Raw genomic sequence first — 15576 nt, 5'->3', positions numbered from 1 at the left:
GTGCTGATCTCTCTTCCTCCGCATACACCCACCCCAGATGGGACTCGAACCCACAATCCCTGGCTTAGAAGGCCAGTGCCTTATCCATTAGGCCACTGGGGCACTTGCTGAAATTGAACTGGATAGCAGAGAGTGGTTTCTACCGAACGTACACGTGGTTAAAGTAGACATCACGCTTCCGCTTCGCTTCTGTAATCAGCATGACCTGTACAAACTGACAGAAGCAGTCAAAAAAGAATCACGGAGGGCACAGAGACATGCCCATGAAATTCTCAAATGTAAAAAAAAAATCCCTGTTTACACTTCATTTCTAAAAGTAGAATTGGATAGCTTCGATCCATCAACCTCTGTGTTATGTGCCCAGCTCTTCTCTTCTGTTTGCACTTCATTGCTCAAAGCAAACTGGATAGCAGAGGATGGTTTCGATCCCTAAATCACTTGGTTAACTGCCCTGCACACTTCCACTTCATCCCTCCACTTTCAGGTACCCCAAAACAATACTTGAACTCACAATAAATGGATTAGGCGGTCAGTGTCTTAAGTCACTGTGGAAATGTGTGATCAGCATGACCTATATGAACTGATAGAAGCAGTTGTAAAAAAAAATTGCATTTCGGAGGGCACAGAGACATGCCCATGAAATTCTCCTTTTTTATCCCAGTTAAATCTTCATTTCTAAAAAGTAAATCGGAAAGCTTCAATCCATCAAACTCTTATCACGTGCTGATCTCTCTTCCTCCGCATACATCCAGCCCAGATGGGACTCGAACCCACGGCTTAGAAGGCCAGTGCCTTGTCCATTAGGCCACTGGGGCACTTGCTGATAATGAACTGGATAGCAGAGAGTGGTTTCAACCGAACGTACACGTGGTTAAAGTAGACATCACGCTTTCGCTTCGCTTCTGTAACCAGCATGACCTGTACAAACTGACAGAAGCAGTCAAAAAATAATCACGGAGGGTACTGAGACATGCCCATGAAATTATGGTTTAATATTTCTGTTTCCACTTCATTGCTAAAGCAAACTGAATAGCAGAGGATGGTTTCGATCCATAAATCACTGGGTTAACTGCCAGGCACACTTCCACTTCATCACTCCACCCTTCAGGTACCCCAAAACAATACTTGAATTCACAATACATGGATTAGGAGATCAGTGTCTTAAGCCACTGTGTCTCTCTGTGATCAGCATGACCTATATGGATTGATAGAAGCAGTAATAAAAAAAGAATCACGGAGGGCACAGAGACATGCCCATGAAATTCTGAAATGTAAAAAAAAAGTCCCTGTTTACACTTCATTTCTAAAAGTAGAATTGGATATCTTCGATCCATCAACCTCTGTGTTATGTGCCCAGCTCTTCTCTTCTGTTTGCACTTCATTGCTCAAAGCAAACTGGATAGCAGAGGATGGTTTCGATCCCTAAATCACTTGGTTAACTGCCCTGCACACTTCCACTTCATCCCTCCACTTTCAGGTACCCCAAAACAATACTTGAACTCACAATAAATGGATTAGGCGGTCAGTGTCTTAAGTCACTGTGGAAATGTGTGATCAGCATGAACTGGGGCGGCAGGGTAGCCTAGTGGTTAGAGCGTTGGACTAGTAACTGGAAGGTTGCAAGTTCAAACCCCCGAGCTGACAAGGAACAAATCTGTCGTTCTGCCCCTGAACAGGCAGTTAACCCACTGTTCCTAGGCCGTCATTGAAAATAAGAATTTGTTCTTAACTGACTTGCCTGGTTAAATAAAGGTAAAATAAAAAAAATAAAAAACTATATGAACTGATAGAAGCAGTTGTAAAAAAAAATGCATTTCGGGGGGCACAGAGACATGCCCATGAAATTCTCCTTTTTTATCCCAGTTAAATCTTCATTTCTAAAAATTGAATCGGAAATCTTCAATCCATCTAACTCTGTGTCACGTGCTGATCTCTCATCCTCCGCATACATCCACCCCAGATGGGACTCGAACCCACAATCCCTGGCTTAGAAGGCCAGTGCCTTATCCATTAGGCCACTGGGGCACTTGCTGATAATGAACTGGATAGCAGAGAGTGGTTTCAACCGAACGTACACGTGGTTAAAGTAGACATCACGCTTTCGCTTCGCTTCTGTAATCAGCATGACCTGTACAAACTGCCAGAAGCAGTCAAAAAACTATCACGGAGGGCACTGAGACATGCCCATGAAATTATGGTTTAATATTTCTGTTTCCACTTCATTGCTAAAGCAAACTGAATAGCAGAGGATGCTTTCGATCCATAAATCACTGGGTTAACTGCCAGGCACACTTCCACTTCATCACTCCACTTTCAGGTACCCCAAAACAATACTTGAATTCACAATACATGGATTAGGAGATCAGTGTCTTAAGCCACTGTGTCTCTCTGTGATCAGCATGACCTATATGGATTGATAGAAGCAGTAATAAAAAAAGAATCACGGAGGGCACAGAGACATGCCCATGAAATTCTGAAATGTAAAAAAAAAATCCCTGTTTACACTTCATTTCTAAAAGTAGAATTGGATAGCTTCGATCCATCAACCTCTGTGTTATGTGCCCAGCTCTTCTCTTCTGTTTGCACTTCATTGCTCAAAGCAAACTGGATAGCAGAGGATGGTTTCGATCCCTAAATCACTTGGTTAACTGCCCTGCACACTTCCACTTCATCCCTCCACTTTCAGGTACCCCAAAACAATACTTGAACTCACAATAAATGGATTAGGCGGTCAGTGTCTTAAGTCACTGTGGAAATGTGTGATCAGCATGACCTATATGAACTGATAGAAGCAGTTGTAAAAAAAAAATGCATTTCGGAGGGCACAGAGACATGCCCATGAAATTCTCCTTTTTTATCCCAGTTAAATCTTCATTTCTAAAAATTGAATCGGAAAGCTTCAATCCATCAAACTCTATGTCACGTGCTGATCTCTCGTCCTCCGCATACATCCACCCCAGATGGGACTCGAACCCACAATTCCTGGCTTAGAAGGCCAGTGCCTTATCCATTAGGCCACTGGGGCACTTGCTGATAATGAACTGGATAGCAGAGAGTGGTTTCAACCGAACGTACACGTGGTTAAAGTAGACATCACGCTTTCGCTTCGCTTCTGTAACCAGCATGACCTGTACAAACTGACAGAAGCAGTCAAAAAATAATCACGGAGGGCACTGAGACATGCCCATGAAATTATGGTTTAATATTTCTGTTTCCACTTCATTGCTAAAGCAAACTGAATAGCAGAGGATGGTTTCGATCCCTAAATCACTTGGTTAACTGCCCTGCACACTTCCACTTCATCCCTCCACTTTCAGGTACCCCAAAACAATACTTGAACTCACAATAAATGGATTAGGCGGTCAGTGTCTTAAGTCACTGTGGAAATGTGTGATCAGCATGAACTATATGAACTGATAGAAGCAGTTGTAAAAAAAAATGCATTTCGGAGGGCACAGAGACATGCCCATGAAATTCTCCTTTTTTATCCCAGTTAAATCTTCATTTCTAAAAATTGAATCGGAAATCTTCAATCCATCAAACTCTGTGTCACATGCTGATCTCTCGTCCTCCACATACATCCACCCCAGATGGGACTCGAACCCACAATCCCTGGCTTAGAAGGCCAGTGCCTTATCCATTAGGCCACTGGGGCACTTGCTGATAATGAACTGGATAGCAGAGAGTGGTTTCAACCAAACGTACACGTGGTTAAAGTAGACATCACGCTTTCGCTTCGCTTCTGTAACCAGCATGACCTGTACAAACTGACAGAAGCAGTCAAAAAATAATCACGGAGGGCACTGAGACATGCCCATGAAATTATGGTTTAATATTTCTGTTTCCACTTCATTGCTAAAGCAAACTGAATAGCAGAGGATGGTTTCGATCCATAAATCACTGGGTTAACTGCCAGGCACACTTCCACTTCATCACTCCACTTTCAGGTACCCCAAAACAATACTTGAACTCACAATACATGGATTAGGCGGTCAGTGTCTTAAGTCACTGTGGAAATGTGTGATCAGCATGACCTATATGAACTGATAGAAGCAGTTGTAAAAAAAAATTGCATTTCGGAGGGCACAGAGACATGCCCATGAAATTCTCCTTTTTTATCCCAGTTAAATCTTCATTTCTAAAAAGTAAATTGGAAAGCTTCAATCCATCAAACTCTGTGTCACGTGCTGATCTCTCTTCCTCCGCATACATCCAGCCCAGATGGGACTCGAACCCACGGCTTAGAAGGCCAGTGCCTTATCCATTAGGCCACTGGGGCACTTGCTGATAATGAACTGGATAGCAGAGCGTGGTTTCAACCGAACGTACACGTGGTTAAAGTAGACATCACGCTTTCGCTTCGCTTCTGTAACCAGCATGACCTGTACAAACTGACAGAAGCAGTCAAAAAATAATCACGGAGGGTACTGAGACATGCCCATGAAATTATGGTTTAATATTTCTGTTTCCACTTCATTGCTAAAGCAAACTGAATAGCAGAGGATGGTTTCGATCCATAAATCACTGGGTTAACTGCCAGGCACACTTCCACTTCATCACTCCACCCTTCAGGTACCCCAAAACAATACTTGAATTCACAATACATGGATTAGGAGATCAGTGTCTTAAGCCACTGTGTCTCTCTGTGATCAGCATGACCTATATGGATTGATAGAAGCAGTAATAAAAAAAGAATCACGGAGGGCACAGAGACATGCCCATGAAATTCTCAAATGTAAAAAAAAAATCCCTGTTTACACTTCATTTCTAAAAGTAGAATTGGATATCTTCGATCCATCAACCTCTGTGTTATGTGCCCAGCTCTTCTCTTCTGTTTGCACTTCATTGCTCAAAGCAAACTGGATAGCAGAGGATGGTTTCGATCCCTAAATCACTTGGTTAACTGCCCTGCACACTTCCACTTCATCCCTCCACTTTCAGGTACCCCAAAACAATACTTGAACTCACAATAAATGGATTAGGCGGTCAGTGTCTTAAGTCACTGTGGAAATGTGTGATCAGCATGACCTATATGAACTGATAGAAGCAGTTGTAAAAAAAAATTGCATTTCGGAGGGCACAGAGACATGCCCATGAAATTCTCCTTTTTTATCCCAGTTAAATCTTCATTTCTAAAAAGTAAATCGGAAAGCTTCAATCCATCAAACTCTGTGTCACGTGCTGATCTCTCTTCCTCCGCATACATCCAGCCCAGATGGGACTCGAACCCACGGCTTAGAAGGCCAGTGCCTTATCCATTAGGCCACTGGGGCACTTGCTGATAATGAACTGGATAGCAGAGAGTGGTTTCAACCAAACGTACACGTGGTTAAAGTAGACATCACGCTTTCGCTTCGCTTCTGTAACCAGCATGACCTGTACAAACTGACAGAAGCAGTCAAAAAATAATCACGGAGGGCACTGAGACATGCCCATGAAATTATGGTTTAATATTTCTGTTTCCACTTCATTGCTAAAGCAAACTGAATAGCAGAGGATGGTTTCGATCCATAAATCACTGGGTTAACTGCCAGGCACACTTCCACTTCATCACTCCACTTTCAGGTACCCCAAAACAATACTTGAACTCACAATACATGGATTAGGCGGTCAGTGTCTTAAGTCACTGTGGAAATGTGTGATCAGCATGAACTATATGAACTGATAGAAGCAGTTGTAAAAAAAAATGCATTTCGGAGGGCACAGAGACATGCCCATGAAATTCTCCTTTTTTATCCCAGTTAAATCTTCATTTCTAAAAATTAAATCGGAAATCTTCAATCCATCAAACTCTGTGTCACATGCTGATCTCTCGTCCTCCACATACATCCACCCCAGATGGGACTCGAACCCACAATCCCTGGCTTAGAAGGCCAGTGCCTTATCCATTAGGCCACTGGGGCACTTGCTGATAATGAACTGGATAGCAGAGAGTGGTTTCAACCAAACGTACACGTGGTTAAAGTAGACATCACGCTTTCGCTTCGCTTCTGTAACCAGCATGACCTGTACAAACTGACAGAAGCAGTCAAAAAATAATCACGGAGGGCACTGAGACATGCCCATGAAATTATGGTTTAATATTTCTGTTTCCACTTCATTGCTAAAGCAAACTGAATAGCAGAGGATGGTTTCGATCCATAAATCACTGGGTTAACTGCCAGGCACACTTCCACTTCATCACTCCACTTTCAGGTACCCCAAAACAATACTTGAACTCACAATACATGGATTAGGCGGTCAGTGTCTTAAGTCACTGTGGAAATGTGTGATCAGCATGACCTATATGAACTGATAGAAGCAGTTGTAAAAAAAAATTGCATTTCGGAGGGCACAGAGACATGCCCATGAAATTCTCCTTTTTTATCCCAGTTAAATCACTTCATTGTTAAAGCAAACTGAATAGCAGAGGATGGTTTCGATCCATAAATCACTGGGTTAACTGCCAGGCACACTTCCACTTTATCACTCCACTTTCAGGTACCCCAAAACAATACTTGAATTCACAATACATGGATTAGGAGATCAGTGTCTTAAGCCACTGTGTCTCTCTGTGATCAGCATGACCTATATGGATTGATAGAAGCAGTAATAAAAAAAGAATCACGGAGGGCACAGAGACATGCCCATGAAATTCTCAAATGTAAAAAAAAAATCCCTGTTTACACTTAATTTCTAAAAGTAGAATTGGATAGCTTCGATCCATCAACCTCTGTGTTATGTGCCCAGCTCTTCTCTTCTGTTTGCACTTCATTGCTCAAAGCAAACTGGATAGCAGAGGATGGTTTCGATCCCTAAATCACTTGGTTAACTGCCCTGCACACTTCCACTTCATCCCTCCACTTTCAGGTACCCCAAAACAATACTTGAACTCACAATAAATGGATTAGGCGGTCAGTGTCTTAAGTCACTGTGGAAATGTGTGATCAGCATGAACTATATGAACTGATAGAAGCAGTTGTAAAAACAATTGCATTTTGGGGGGCACAGAGACATGCCCATGAAATTCTCCTTTTTTATCCCAGTTAAATCTTAATTTCTAAAAATTGAATCGGAAATCTTCAATCCATCAAACTCTGTGTCACGTGCTGATCTCTCTTCCTCCGCATACACCCACCCCAGATGGGACTCGAACCCACAATCCCTGGCTTAGAAGGCCAGTGCCTAATCCATTAGGCCACTGGGGCACTTGCTGATAATGAACTGGATAGCAGAGAGTGGTTTCAACCGAACGTACACGTGGTTAAAGTAGACATCACGCTTTCGCTTCGCTTCTGTAACCAGCATGACCTGTACAAACTGACAGAAGCAGTCAAAAAATAATCACGGAGGGCACTGAGACATGCCCATGAAATTATGGTTTAATATTTCTGTTTCCACTTCATTGCTAAAGCAAACTGAATAGCAGAGGATGGTTTCGATCCATAAATCACTGGGTTAACTGCCAGGCACACTTCCACTTCATCACTCCACTTTCAGGTACCCCAAAACAATACTTGAATTCACAATACATGGATTAGGAGATCAGTGTCTTAAGCCACTGTGTCTCTCTGTGATCAGCATGACCTATATGGATTGATAGAAGCAGTAATAAAAAAAGAATCACGGAGGGCACAGAGACATGCCCATGAAATTCTCAAATGTAAAAAAAAAATCCCTGTTTACACTTAATTTCTAAAAGTAGAATTGGATAGCTTCGATCCATCAACCTCTGTGTTATGTGCCCAGCTCTTCTCTTCTGTTTGCACTTCATTGCTCAAAGCAAACTGGATAGCAGAGGATGGTTTCGATCCCTAAATCACTTGGTTAACTGCCCTGCACACTTCCACTTCATCCCTCCACTTTCAGGTACCCCAAAACAATACTTGAACTCACAATAAATGGATTAGGCGGTCAGTGTCTTAAGTCACTGTGGAAATGTGTGATCAGCATGAACTATATGAACTGATAGAAGCAGTTGTAAAAAAATTTGCATTTTGGGGGGCACAGAGACATGCCCATGAAATTCTCCTTTTTTATCCCAGTTAAATCTTAATTTCTAAAAATTGAATCGGAAATCTTCAATCCATCAAACTCTGTGTCACGTGCTGATCTCTCTTCCTCCGCATACACCCACCCCAGATGGGACTCGAACCCACAATCCCTGGCTTAGAAGGCCAGTGCCTAATCCATTAGGCCACTGGGGCACTTGCTGATAATGAACTGGATAGCAGAGAGTGGTTTCAACCGAACGTACACGTGGTTAAAGTAGACATCACGCTTTCGCTTCGCTTCTGTAACCAGCATGACCTGTACAAACTGACAGAAGCAGTCAAAAAATAATCACGGAGGGCACTGAGACATGCCCATGAAATTATGGTTTAATATTTCTGTTTCCACTTCATTGCTAAAGCAAACTGAATAGCAGAGGATGGTTTCGATCCATAAATCACTGGGTTAACTGCCAGGCACACTTCCACTTCATCACTCCACTTTCAGGTACCCCAAAACAATACTTGAATTCACAATACATGGATTAGGAGATCAGTGTCTTAAGCCACTGTGTCTCTCTGTGATCAGCATGACCTATATGGATTGATAGAAGCAGTAATAAAAAAAGAATCACGGAGGGCACAGAGACATGCCCATGAAATTCTCAAATGTAAAAAAAAAATCCCTGTTTACACTTAATTTCTAAAAGTAGAATTGGATAGCTTCGATCCATCAACCTCTGTGTTATGTGCCCAGCTCTTCTCTTCTGTTTGCACTTCATTGCTCAAAGCAAACTGGATAGCAGAGGATGGTTTCGATCCCTAAATCACTTGGTTAACTGCCCTGCACACTTCCACTTCATCCCTCCACTTTCAGGTACCCCAAAACAATACTTGAACTCACAATAAATGGATTAGGCGGTCAGTGTCTTAAGTCACTGTGGAAATGTGTGATCAGCATGAACTATATGAACTGATAGAAGCAGTTGTAAAAAAAATTGCATTTCGGGGGGCACAGAGACATGCCCATGAAATTCTCCTTTTTTATCCCAGTTAAATCTTAATTTCTAAAAATTGAATCGGAAATCTTCAATCCATCAAACTCTGTGTCACGTGCTGATCTCTCTTCCTCCGCATACACCCACCCCAGATGGGACTCGAACCCACAATCCCTGGCTTAGAAGGCCAGTGCCTAATCCATTAGGCCACTGGGGCACTTGCTGATAATGAACTGGATAGCAGAGAGTGGTTTCAACCGAACGTACACGTGGTTAAAGTAGACATCACGCTTTCGCTTCGCTTCTGTAACCAGCATGACCTGTACAAACTGACAGAAGCAGTCAAAAAATAATCACGGAGGGCACTGAGACATGCCCATGAAATTATGGTTTAATATTTCTGTTTCCACTTCATTGCTAAAGCAAACTGAATAGCAGAGGATGGTTTCGATCCATAAATCACTGGGTTAACTGCCAGGCACACTTCCACTTCATCACTCCACTTTCAGGTACCCCAAAACAATACTTGAATTCACAATACATGGATTAGGAGATCAGTGTCTTAAGCCACTGTGTCTCTCTGTGATCAGCATGACCTATATGGATTGATAGAAGCAGTAATAAAAAAAGAATCACGGAGGGCACAGAGACATGCCCATGAAATTCTCAAATGTAAAAAAAAAATCCCTGTTTACACTTAATTTCTAAAAGTAGAATTGGATAGCTTCGATCCATCAACCTCTGTGTTATGTGCCCAGCTCTTCTCTTCTGTTTGCACTTCATTGCTCAAAGCAAACTGGATAGCAGAGGATGGTTTCGATCCCTAAATCACTTGGTTAACTGCCCTGCACACTTCCACTTCATCCCTCCACTTTCAGGTACCCCAAAACAATACTTGAACTCACAATAAATGGATTAGGCGGTCAGTGTCTTAAGTCACTGTGGAAATGTGTGATCAGCATGAACTATATGAACTGATAGAAGCAGTTGTAAAAAAAATTGCATTTCGGGGGGCACAGAGACATGCCCATGAAATTCTCCTTTTTTATCCCAGTTAAATCTTAATTTCTAAAAATTGAATCGGAAATCTTCAATCCATCAAACTCTGTGTCACGTGCTGATCTCTCGTCCTCCGCATACATCCACCCCAGATGGGACTCGAACCCACAATCCCTGGCTTAGAAGGCCAGTGCCTTATCCATTAGGCCACTGGGGCACTTGCTGAAAATGAACTGGATAGCAGAGAGTGGTTTCTACCAAACGTACACGTGGTTAAAGTAGACATCACGCTTCCGCTTCGCTTCTGTAATCAGCATGACCTGTACAAACTGACAGAAGCAGTCAAAAAATTATCACGGAGGGCACTGAGACATGCCCATGAAATTATGGTTTAATATTTCTGTTTCCACTTCATTGCTAAAGCAAACTGAATAGCAGAGGATGGTTTCGATCCATAAATCACTGGGTTAACTGCCAGGCACAATTCCACTTCATCACTCCACTTTCAGGTACCCCAAAACAATAGTTGAATTCACAATACATGGATTAGGAGATCAGTGTCTTAAGCCACTGTGTCTCTCTGTGATCAGCATGACCTATATGGATTGATAGAAGCAGTAATAAAAAAAGAATCACGGAGGGCACAGAGACATGCCCATGAAATTCTGAAATGTAAAAAAAAAATCCCTGTTTACACTTCATTTCTAAAAGTAGAATTGGATAGCTAGTGTCTTAAGCCACTGTGTCTCTCTGTGATCAGCATGACCTATATGAATTGATAGAAGCAGTAATAAAAAAAGAATCACGGAGGGCACAGAGACATGCCCATGAAATTCTGAAATTTAAAAATAAAATCCCTGTTTACACTTCATTTCTAAAAGTAGAATTGGATATCTTCGATCCATCAACCTCTGTGTTATGTGCCCAGCTCTTCTCTTCTGTTTGCACTTCATTGCTCAAAGCAAACTGGATAGCAGAGGATGGTTTCGATCCCTAAATCACTTGGTTAACTGCCCTGCACACTTCCACTTCATCCCTCCACTTTCAGGTACCCCAAAACAATACTTGAACTCACAATAAATGGATTAGGCGGTCAGTGTCTTAAGTCACTGTGGAAATGTGTGATCAGCATGACCTATATGAACTGATAGAAGCAGTTGTAAAAAAAAATTGCATTTCGGAGGGCACAGAGACATGCCCATGAAATTCTCCTTTTTTATCCCAGTTAAATCTTCATTTCTAAAAAGTAAATCGGAAAGCTTCAATCCATCAAACTCTGTGTCACGTGCTGATCTCTCTTCCTCCGCATACACCCACCCCAGATGGGACTCGAACCCACAACCCCTGGCTTAGAAGGCCAGTGCCTTATCCAGTAGGCCACTGGGGCACTTGCTGAAAATGAACTGGATAGCAGAGAGTGGTTTCTACCGAACGTACACGTGGTTAAAGTAGACATCACGCTTCCGCTTCGCTTCTGTAATCAGCATGACCTGTACAAACTGACAGAAGCAGTCAAAAAATTTTCACGGAGGGCACTGAGACATGCCCATGAAATTATGGTTTAATATTTCTGTTTCCACTTCATTGCTAAAGCAAACTGAATAGCAGAGGATGGTTTCGATCCATAAATCACTGGGTTAACTGCCAGGCACAATTCCACTTCATCACTCCACTTTCAGGTACCCCAAAACAATAGTTGAATTCACAATACATGGATTAGGAGATCAGTGTCTTAAGCCACTGTGTCTCTCTGTGATCAGCATGACCTATATGGATTGATAGAAGCAGTAATAAAAAAAGAATCACGGAGGGCACAGAGACATGCCCATGAAATTCTGAAATGTAAAAAAAAAATCCCTGTTTACACTTCATTTCTAAAAGTAGAATTGGATAGCTAGTGTCTTAAGCCACTGTGTCTCTCTGTGATCAGCATGACCTATATGAATTGATAGAAGCAGTAATAAAAAAAGAATCACGGAGGGCACAGAGACATGCCCATGAAATTCTGAAATTTAAAAATAAAATCCCTGTTTACACTTCATTTCTAAAAGTAGAATTGGATATCTTCGATCCATCAACCTCTGTGTTATGTGCCCAGCTCTTCTCTTCTGTTTGCACTTCATTGCTCAAAGCAAACTGGATAGCAGAGGATGGTTTCGATCCCTAAATCACTTGGTTAACTGCCCTGCACACTTCCACTTCATCCCTCCACTTTCAGGTACCCCAAAACAATACTTGAACTCACAATAAATGGATTAGGCGGTCAGTGTCTTAAGTCACTGTGGAAATGTGTGATCAGCATGACCTATATGAACTGATAGAAGCAGTTGTAAAAAAAAATTGCATTTCGGAGGGCACAGAGACATGCCCATGAAATTCTCCTTTTTTATCCCAGTTAAATCTTCATTTCTAAAAAGTAAATCGGAAAGCTTCAATCCATCAAACTCTGTGTCACGTGCTGATCTCTCTTCCTCCGCATACACCCACCCCAGATGGGACTCGAACCCACAACCCCTGGCTTAGAAGGCCAGTGCCTTATCCAGTAGGCCACTGGGGCACTTGCTGAAAATGAACTGGATAGCAGAGAGTGGTTTCTACCGAACGTACACGTGGTTAAAGTAGACATCACGCTTCCGCTTCGCTTCTGTAATCAGCATGACCTGTACAAACTGACAGAAGCAGTCAAAAAATTTTCACGGAGGGCACTGAGACATGCCCATGAAATTATGGTTTAATATTTCTGTTTCCACTTCATTGCTAAAGCAAACTGAATAGCAGAGGATGGTTTCGATCCATAAATCACTGGGTTAACTGCCAGGCACAATTCCACTTCATCACTCCACTTTCAGGTACCCCAAAACAATAGTTGAATTCACAATACATGGATTAGGAGATCAGTGTCTTAAGCCACTGTGTCTCTCTGTGATCAGCATGACCTATATGGATTGATAGAAGCAGTAATAAAAAAAGAATCACGGAGGGCACAGAGACATGCCCATGAAATTCTGAAATGTAAAAAAAAAATCCCTGTTTACACTTCATTTCTAAAAGTAGAATTGGATAGCTAGTGTCTTAAGCCACTGTGTCTCTCTGTGATCAGCATGACCTATATGAATTGATAGAAGCAGTAATAAAAAAAGAATCACGGAGGGCACAGAGACATGCCCATGAAATTCTGAAATTTAAAAATAAAATCCCTGTTTACACTTCATTTCTAAAAGTAGAATTGGATATCTTCGATCCATCAACCTCTGTGTTATGTGCCCAGCTCTTCTCTTCTGTTTGCACTTCATTGCTCAAAGCAAACTGGATAGCAGAGGATGGTTTCGATCCCTAAATCACTTGGTTAACTGCCCTGCACACTTCCACTTCATCCCTCCACTTTCAGGTACCCCAAAACAATACTTGAACTCACAATAAATGGATTAGGCGGTCAGTGTCTTAAGTCACTGTGGAAATGTGTGATCAGCATGACCTATATGAACTGATAGAAGCAGTTGTAAAAAAAAATTGCATTTCGGAGGGCACAGAGACATGCCCATGAAATTCTCCTTTTTTATCCCAGTTAAATCTTCATTTCTAAAAAGTAAATCGGAAAGCTTCAATCCATCAAACTCTGTGTCACGTGCTGATCTCTCTTCCTCCGCATACACCCACCCCAGATGGGACTCGAACCCACAACCCCTGGCTTAGAAGGCCAGTGCCTTATCCAGTAGGCCACTGGGGCACTTGCTGAAAATGAACTGGATAGCAGAGAGTGGTTTCTACCGAACGTACACGTGGTTAAAGTAGACATCACGCTTCCGCTTCGCTTCTGTAATCAGCATGACCTGTACAAACTGACAGAAGCAGTCAAAAAATTTTCACGGAGGGCACTGAGACATGCCCATGAAATTATGGTTTAATATTTCTGTTTCCACTTCATTGCTAAAGCAAACTGAATAGCAGAGGATGGTTTCGATCCATAAATCACTGGGTTAACTGCCAGGCACAATTCCACTTCATCACTCCACTTTCAGGTACCCCAAAACAATAGTTGAATTCACAATACATGGATTAGGAGATCAGTGTCTTAAGCCACTGTGTCTCTCTGTGATCAGCATGACCTATATGGATTGATAGAAGCAGTAATAAAAAAAGAATCACGGAGGGCACAGAGACATGCCCATGAAATTCTGAAATGTAAAAAAAAAATCCCTGTTTACACTTCATTTCTAAAAGTAGAATTGGATAGCTAGTGTCTTAAGCCACTGTGTCTCTCTGTGATCAGCATGACCTATATGAATTGATAGAAGCAGTAATAAAAAAAGAATCACGGAGGGCACAGAGACATGCCCATGAAATTCTGAAATTTAAAAATAAAATCCCTGTTTACACTTCATTTCTAAAAGTAGAATTGGATATCTTCGATCCATCAACCTCTGTGTTATGTGCCCAGCTCTTCTCTTCTGTTTGCACTTCATTGCTCAAAGCAAACTGGATAGCAGAGGATGGTTTCGATCCCTAAATCACTTGGTTAACTGCCCTGCACACTTCCACTTCATCCCTCCACTTTCAGGTACCCCAAAACAATACTTGAACTCACAATAAATGGATTAGGCGGTCAGTGTCTTAAGTCACTGTGGAAATGTGTGATCAGCATGACCTATATGAACTGATAGAAGCAGTTGTAAAAAAAAATTGCATTTCGGAGGGCACAGAGACATGCCCATGAAATTCTCCTTTTTTATCCCAGTTAAATCTTCATTTCTAAAAAGTAAATCGGAAAGCTTCAATCCATCAAACTCTGTGTCACGTGCTGATCTCTCTTCCTCCGCATACACCCACCCCAGATGGGACTCGAACCCACAACCCCTGGCTTAGAAGGCCAGTGCCTTATCCAGTAGGCCACTGGGGCACTTGCTGAAAATGAACTGGATAGCAGAGAGTGGTTTCTACCGAACGTACACGTGGTTAAAGTAGACATCACGCTTCCGCTTCGCTTCTGTAATCAGCATGACCTGTACAAACTGACAGAAGCAGTCAAAAAATTTTCACGGAGGGCACTGAGACATGCCCATGAAATTATGGTTTAATATTTCTGTTTCCACTTCATTGCTAAAGCAAACTGAATAGCAGAGGATGGTTTCGATCCATAAATCACTGGGTTAACTGCCAGGCACACTTCCACTTCATCACTCCACTTTCAGGTACCCCAAAACAATACTTGAATTCACAATACATGGATTAGGAGATCAGTGTCTTAAGCCACTGTGTCTCTCTGTGATCAGCATGACCTATATGGATTGATAGAAGCAGTAATAAAAAAAGAATCACGGAGGGCACAGAGACATGCCCATGAAATTCTCAAATGTAAAAAAAAAATCCCTGTTTACACTTCATTTCTAAAAGTAGAATTGGATAGCTTCAATCCATCAACCTCTGTGTTATGTGCCCAGCTCTTCTCTTCTGTTTGCACTTCATTGCTAAAAGCAAACTGGATAGCAGAGGATGGTTTCGATCCCTAAATCACTTGGTTAACTGCACACTTCCACTTCATCCCTCCACTTTCAGGTACCCCAAAACAATACTTGAACTCACAATAAATGGATTAGGCGGTCAGTGTCTTA

The 15576-nt window shown here is 42.0% G+C and overlaps 13 non-coding genes across 13 annotated transcripts; all 13 read right to left on the bottom strand.

The window, feature by feature from the left end:
- Positions 1-29: 29 nt before the first annotated feature.
- trnar-ucu (transfer RNA arginine (anticodon UCU)) lies at positions 30-102 on the bottom strand. The gene has a single exon. It is a non-coding gene; the product is annotated as a tRNA-Arg (tRNA).
- A 1850-nt stretch (positions 103-1952) lies between these two features.
- Positions 1953-2025, bottom strand: trnar-ucu (transfer RNA arginine (anticodon UCU)). The gene has a single exon. It is a non-coding gene; the product is annotated as a tRNA-Arg (tRNA).
- Positions 2026-2952: 927 nt separating this feature from the next.
- trnar-ucu (transfer RNA arginine (anticodon UCU)) lies at positions 2953-3025 on the bottom strand. Its single transcript has one exon. It is a non-coding gene; the product is annotated as a tRNA-Arg (tRNA).
- A 557-nt stretch (positions 3026-3582) lies between these two features.
- trnar-ucu (transfer RNA arginine (anticodon UCU)) lies at positions 3583-3655 on the bottom strand. Its single transcript has one exon. It is a non-coding gene; the product is annotated as a tRNA-Arg (tRNA).
- Positions 3656-5830: 2175 nt separating this feature from the next.
- trnar-ucu (transfer RNA arginine (anticodon UCU)) lies at positions 5831-5903 on the bottom strand. Its single transcript has one exon. It is a non-coding gene; the product is annotated as a tRNA-Arg (tRNA).
- Positions 5904-7114: 1211 nt separating this feature from the next.
- Positions 7115-7187, bottom strand: trnar-ucu (transfer RNA arginine (anticodon UCU)). Its single transcript has one exon. It is a non-coding gene; the product is annotated as a tRNA-Arg (tRNA).
- Positions 7188-8113: 926 nt separating this feature from the next.
- Positions 8114-8186, bottom strand: trnar-ucu (transfer RNA arginine (anticodon UCU)). The gene has a single exon. It is a non-coding gene; the product is annotated as a tRNA-Arg (tRNA).
- Positions 8187-9112: 926 nt separating this feature from the next.
- Positions 9113-9185, bottom strand: trnar-ucu (transfer RNA arginine (anticodon UCU)). Its single transcript has one exon. It is a non-coding gene; the product is annotated as a tRNA-Arg (tRNA).
- A 926-nt stretch (positions 9186-10111) lies between these two features.
- Positions 10112-10184, bottom strand: trnar-ucu (transfer RNA arginine (anticodon UCU)). Its single transcript has one exon. It is a non-coding gene; the product is annotated as a tRNA-Arg (tRNA).
- A 1097-nt stretch (positions 10185-11281) lies between these two features.
- On the bottom strand, positions 11282-11354 carry trnar-ucu (transfer RNA arginine (anticodon UCU)). Its single transcript has one exon. It is a non-coding gene; the product is annotated as a tRNA-Arg (tRNA).
- Positions 11355-12451: 1097 nt separating this feature from the next.
- Positions 12452-12524, bottom strand: trnar-ucu (transfer RNA arginine (anticodon UCU)). Its single transcript has one exon. It is a non-coding gene; the product is annotated as a tRNA-Arg (tRNA).
- Positions 12525-13621: 1097 nt separating this feature from the next.
- trnar-ucu (transfer RNA arginine (anticodon UCU)) lies at positions 13622-13694 on the bottom strand. The gene has a single exon. It is a non-coding gene; the product is annotated as a tRNA-Arg (tRNA).
- Positions 13695-14791: 1097 nt separating this feature from the next.
- Positions 14792-14864, bottom strand: trnar-ucu (transfer RNA arginine (anticodon UCU)). Its single transcript has one exon. It is a non-coding gene; the product is annotated as a tRNA-Arg (tRNA).
- Positions 14865-15576: the final 712 nt, after the last annotated feature.

This window comes from Oncorhynchus clarkii, chromosome 21 (genome assembly GCF_045791955.1).
Source record: "Oncorhynchus clarkii lewisi isolate Uvic-CL-2024 chromosome 21, UVic_Ocla_1.0, whole genome shotgun sequence".
Taxonomy (NCBI): Eukaryota; Metazoa; Chordata; class Actinopteri; order Salmoniformes; family Salmonidae; genus Oncorhynchus; species Oncorhynchus clarkii.
This window is presented reverse-complemented; position numbering and strand designations above follow the sequence as displayed.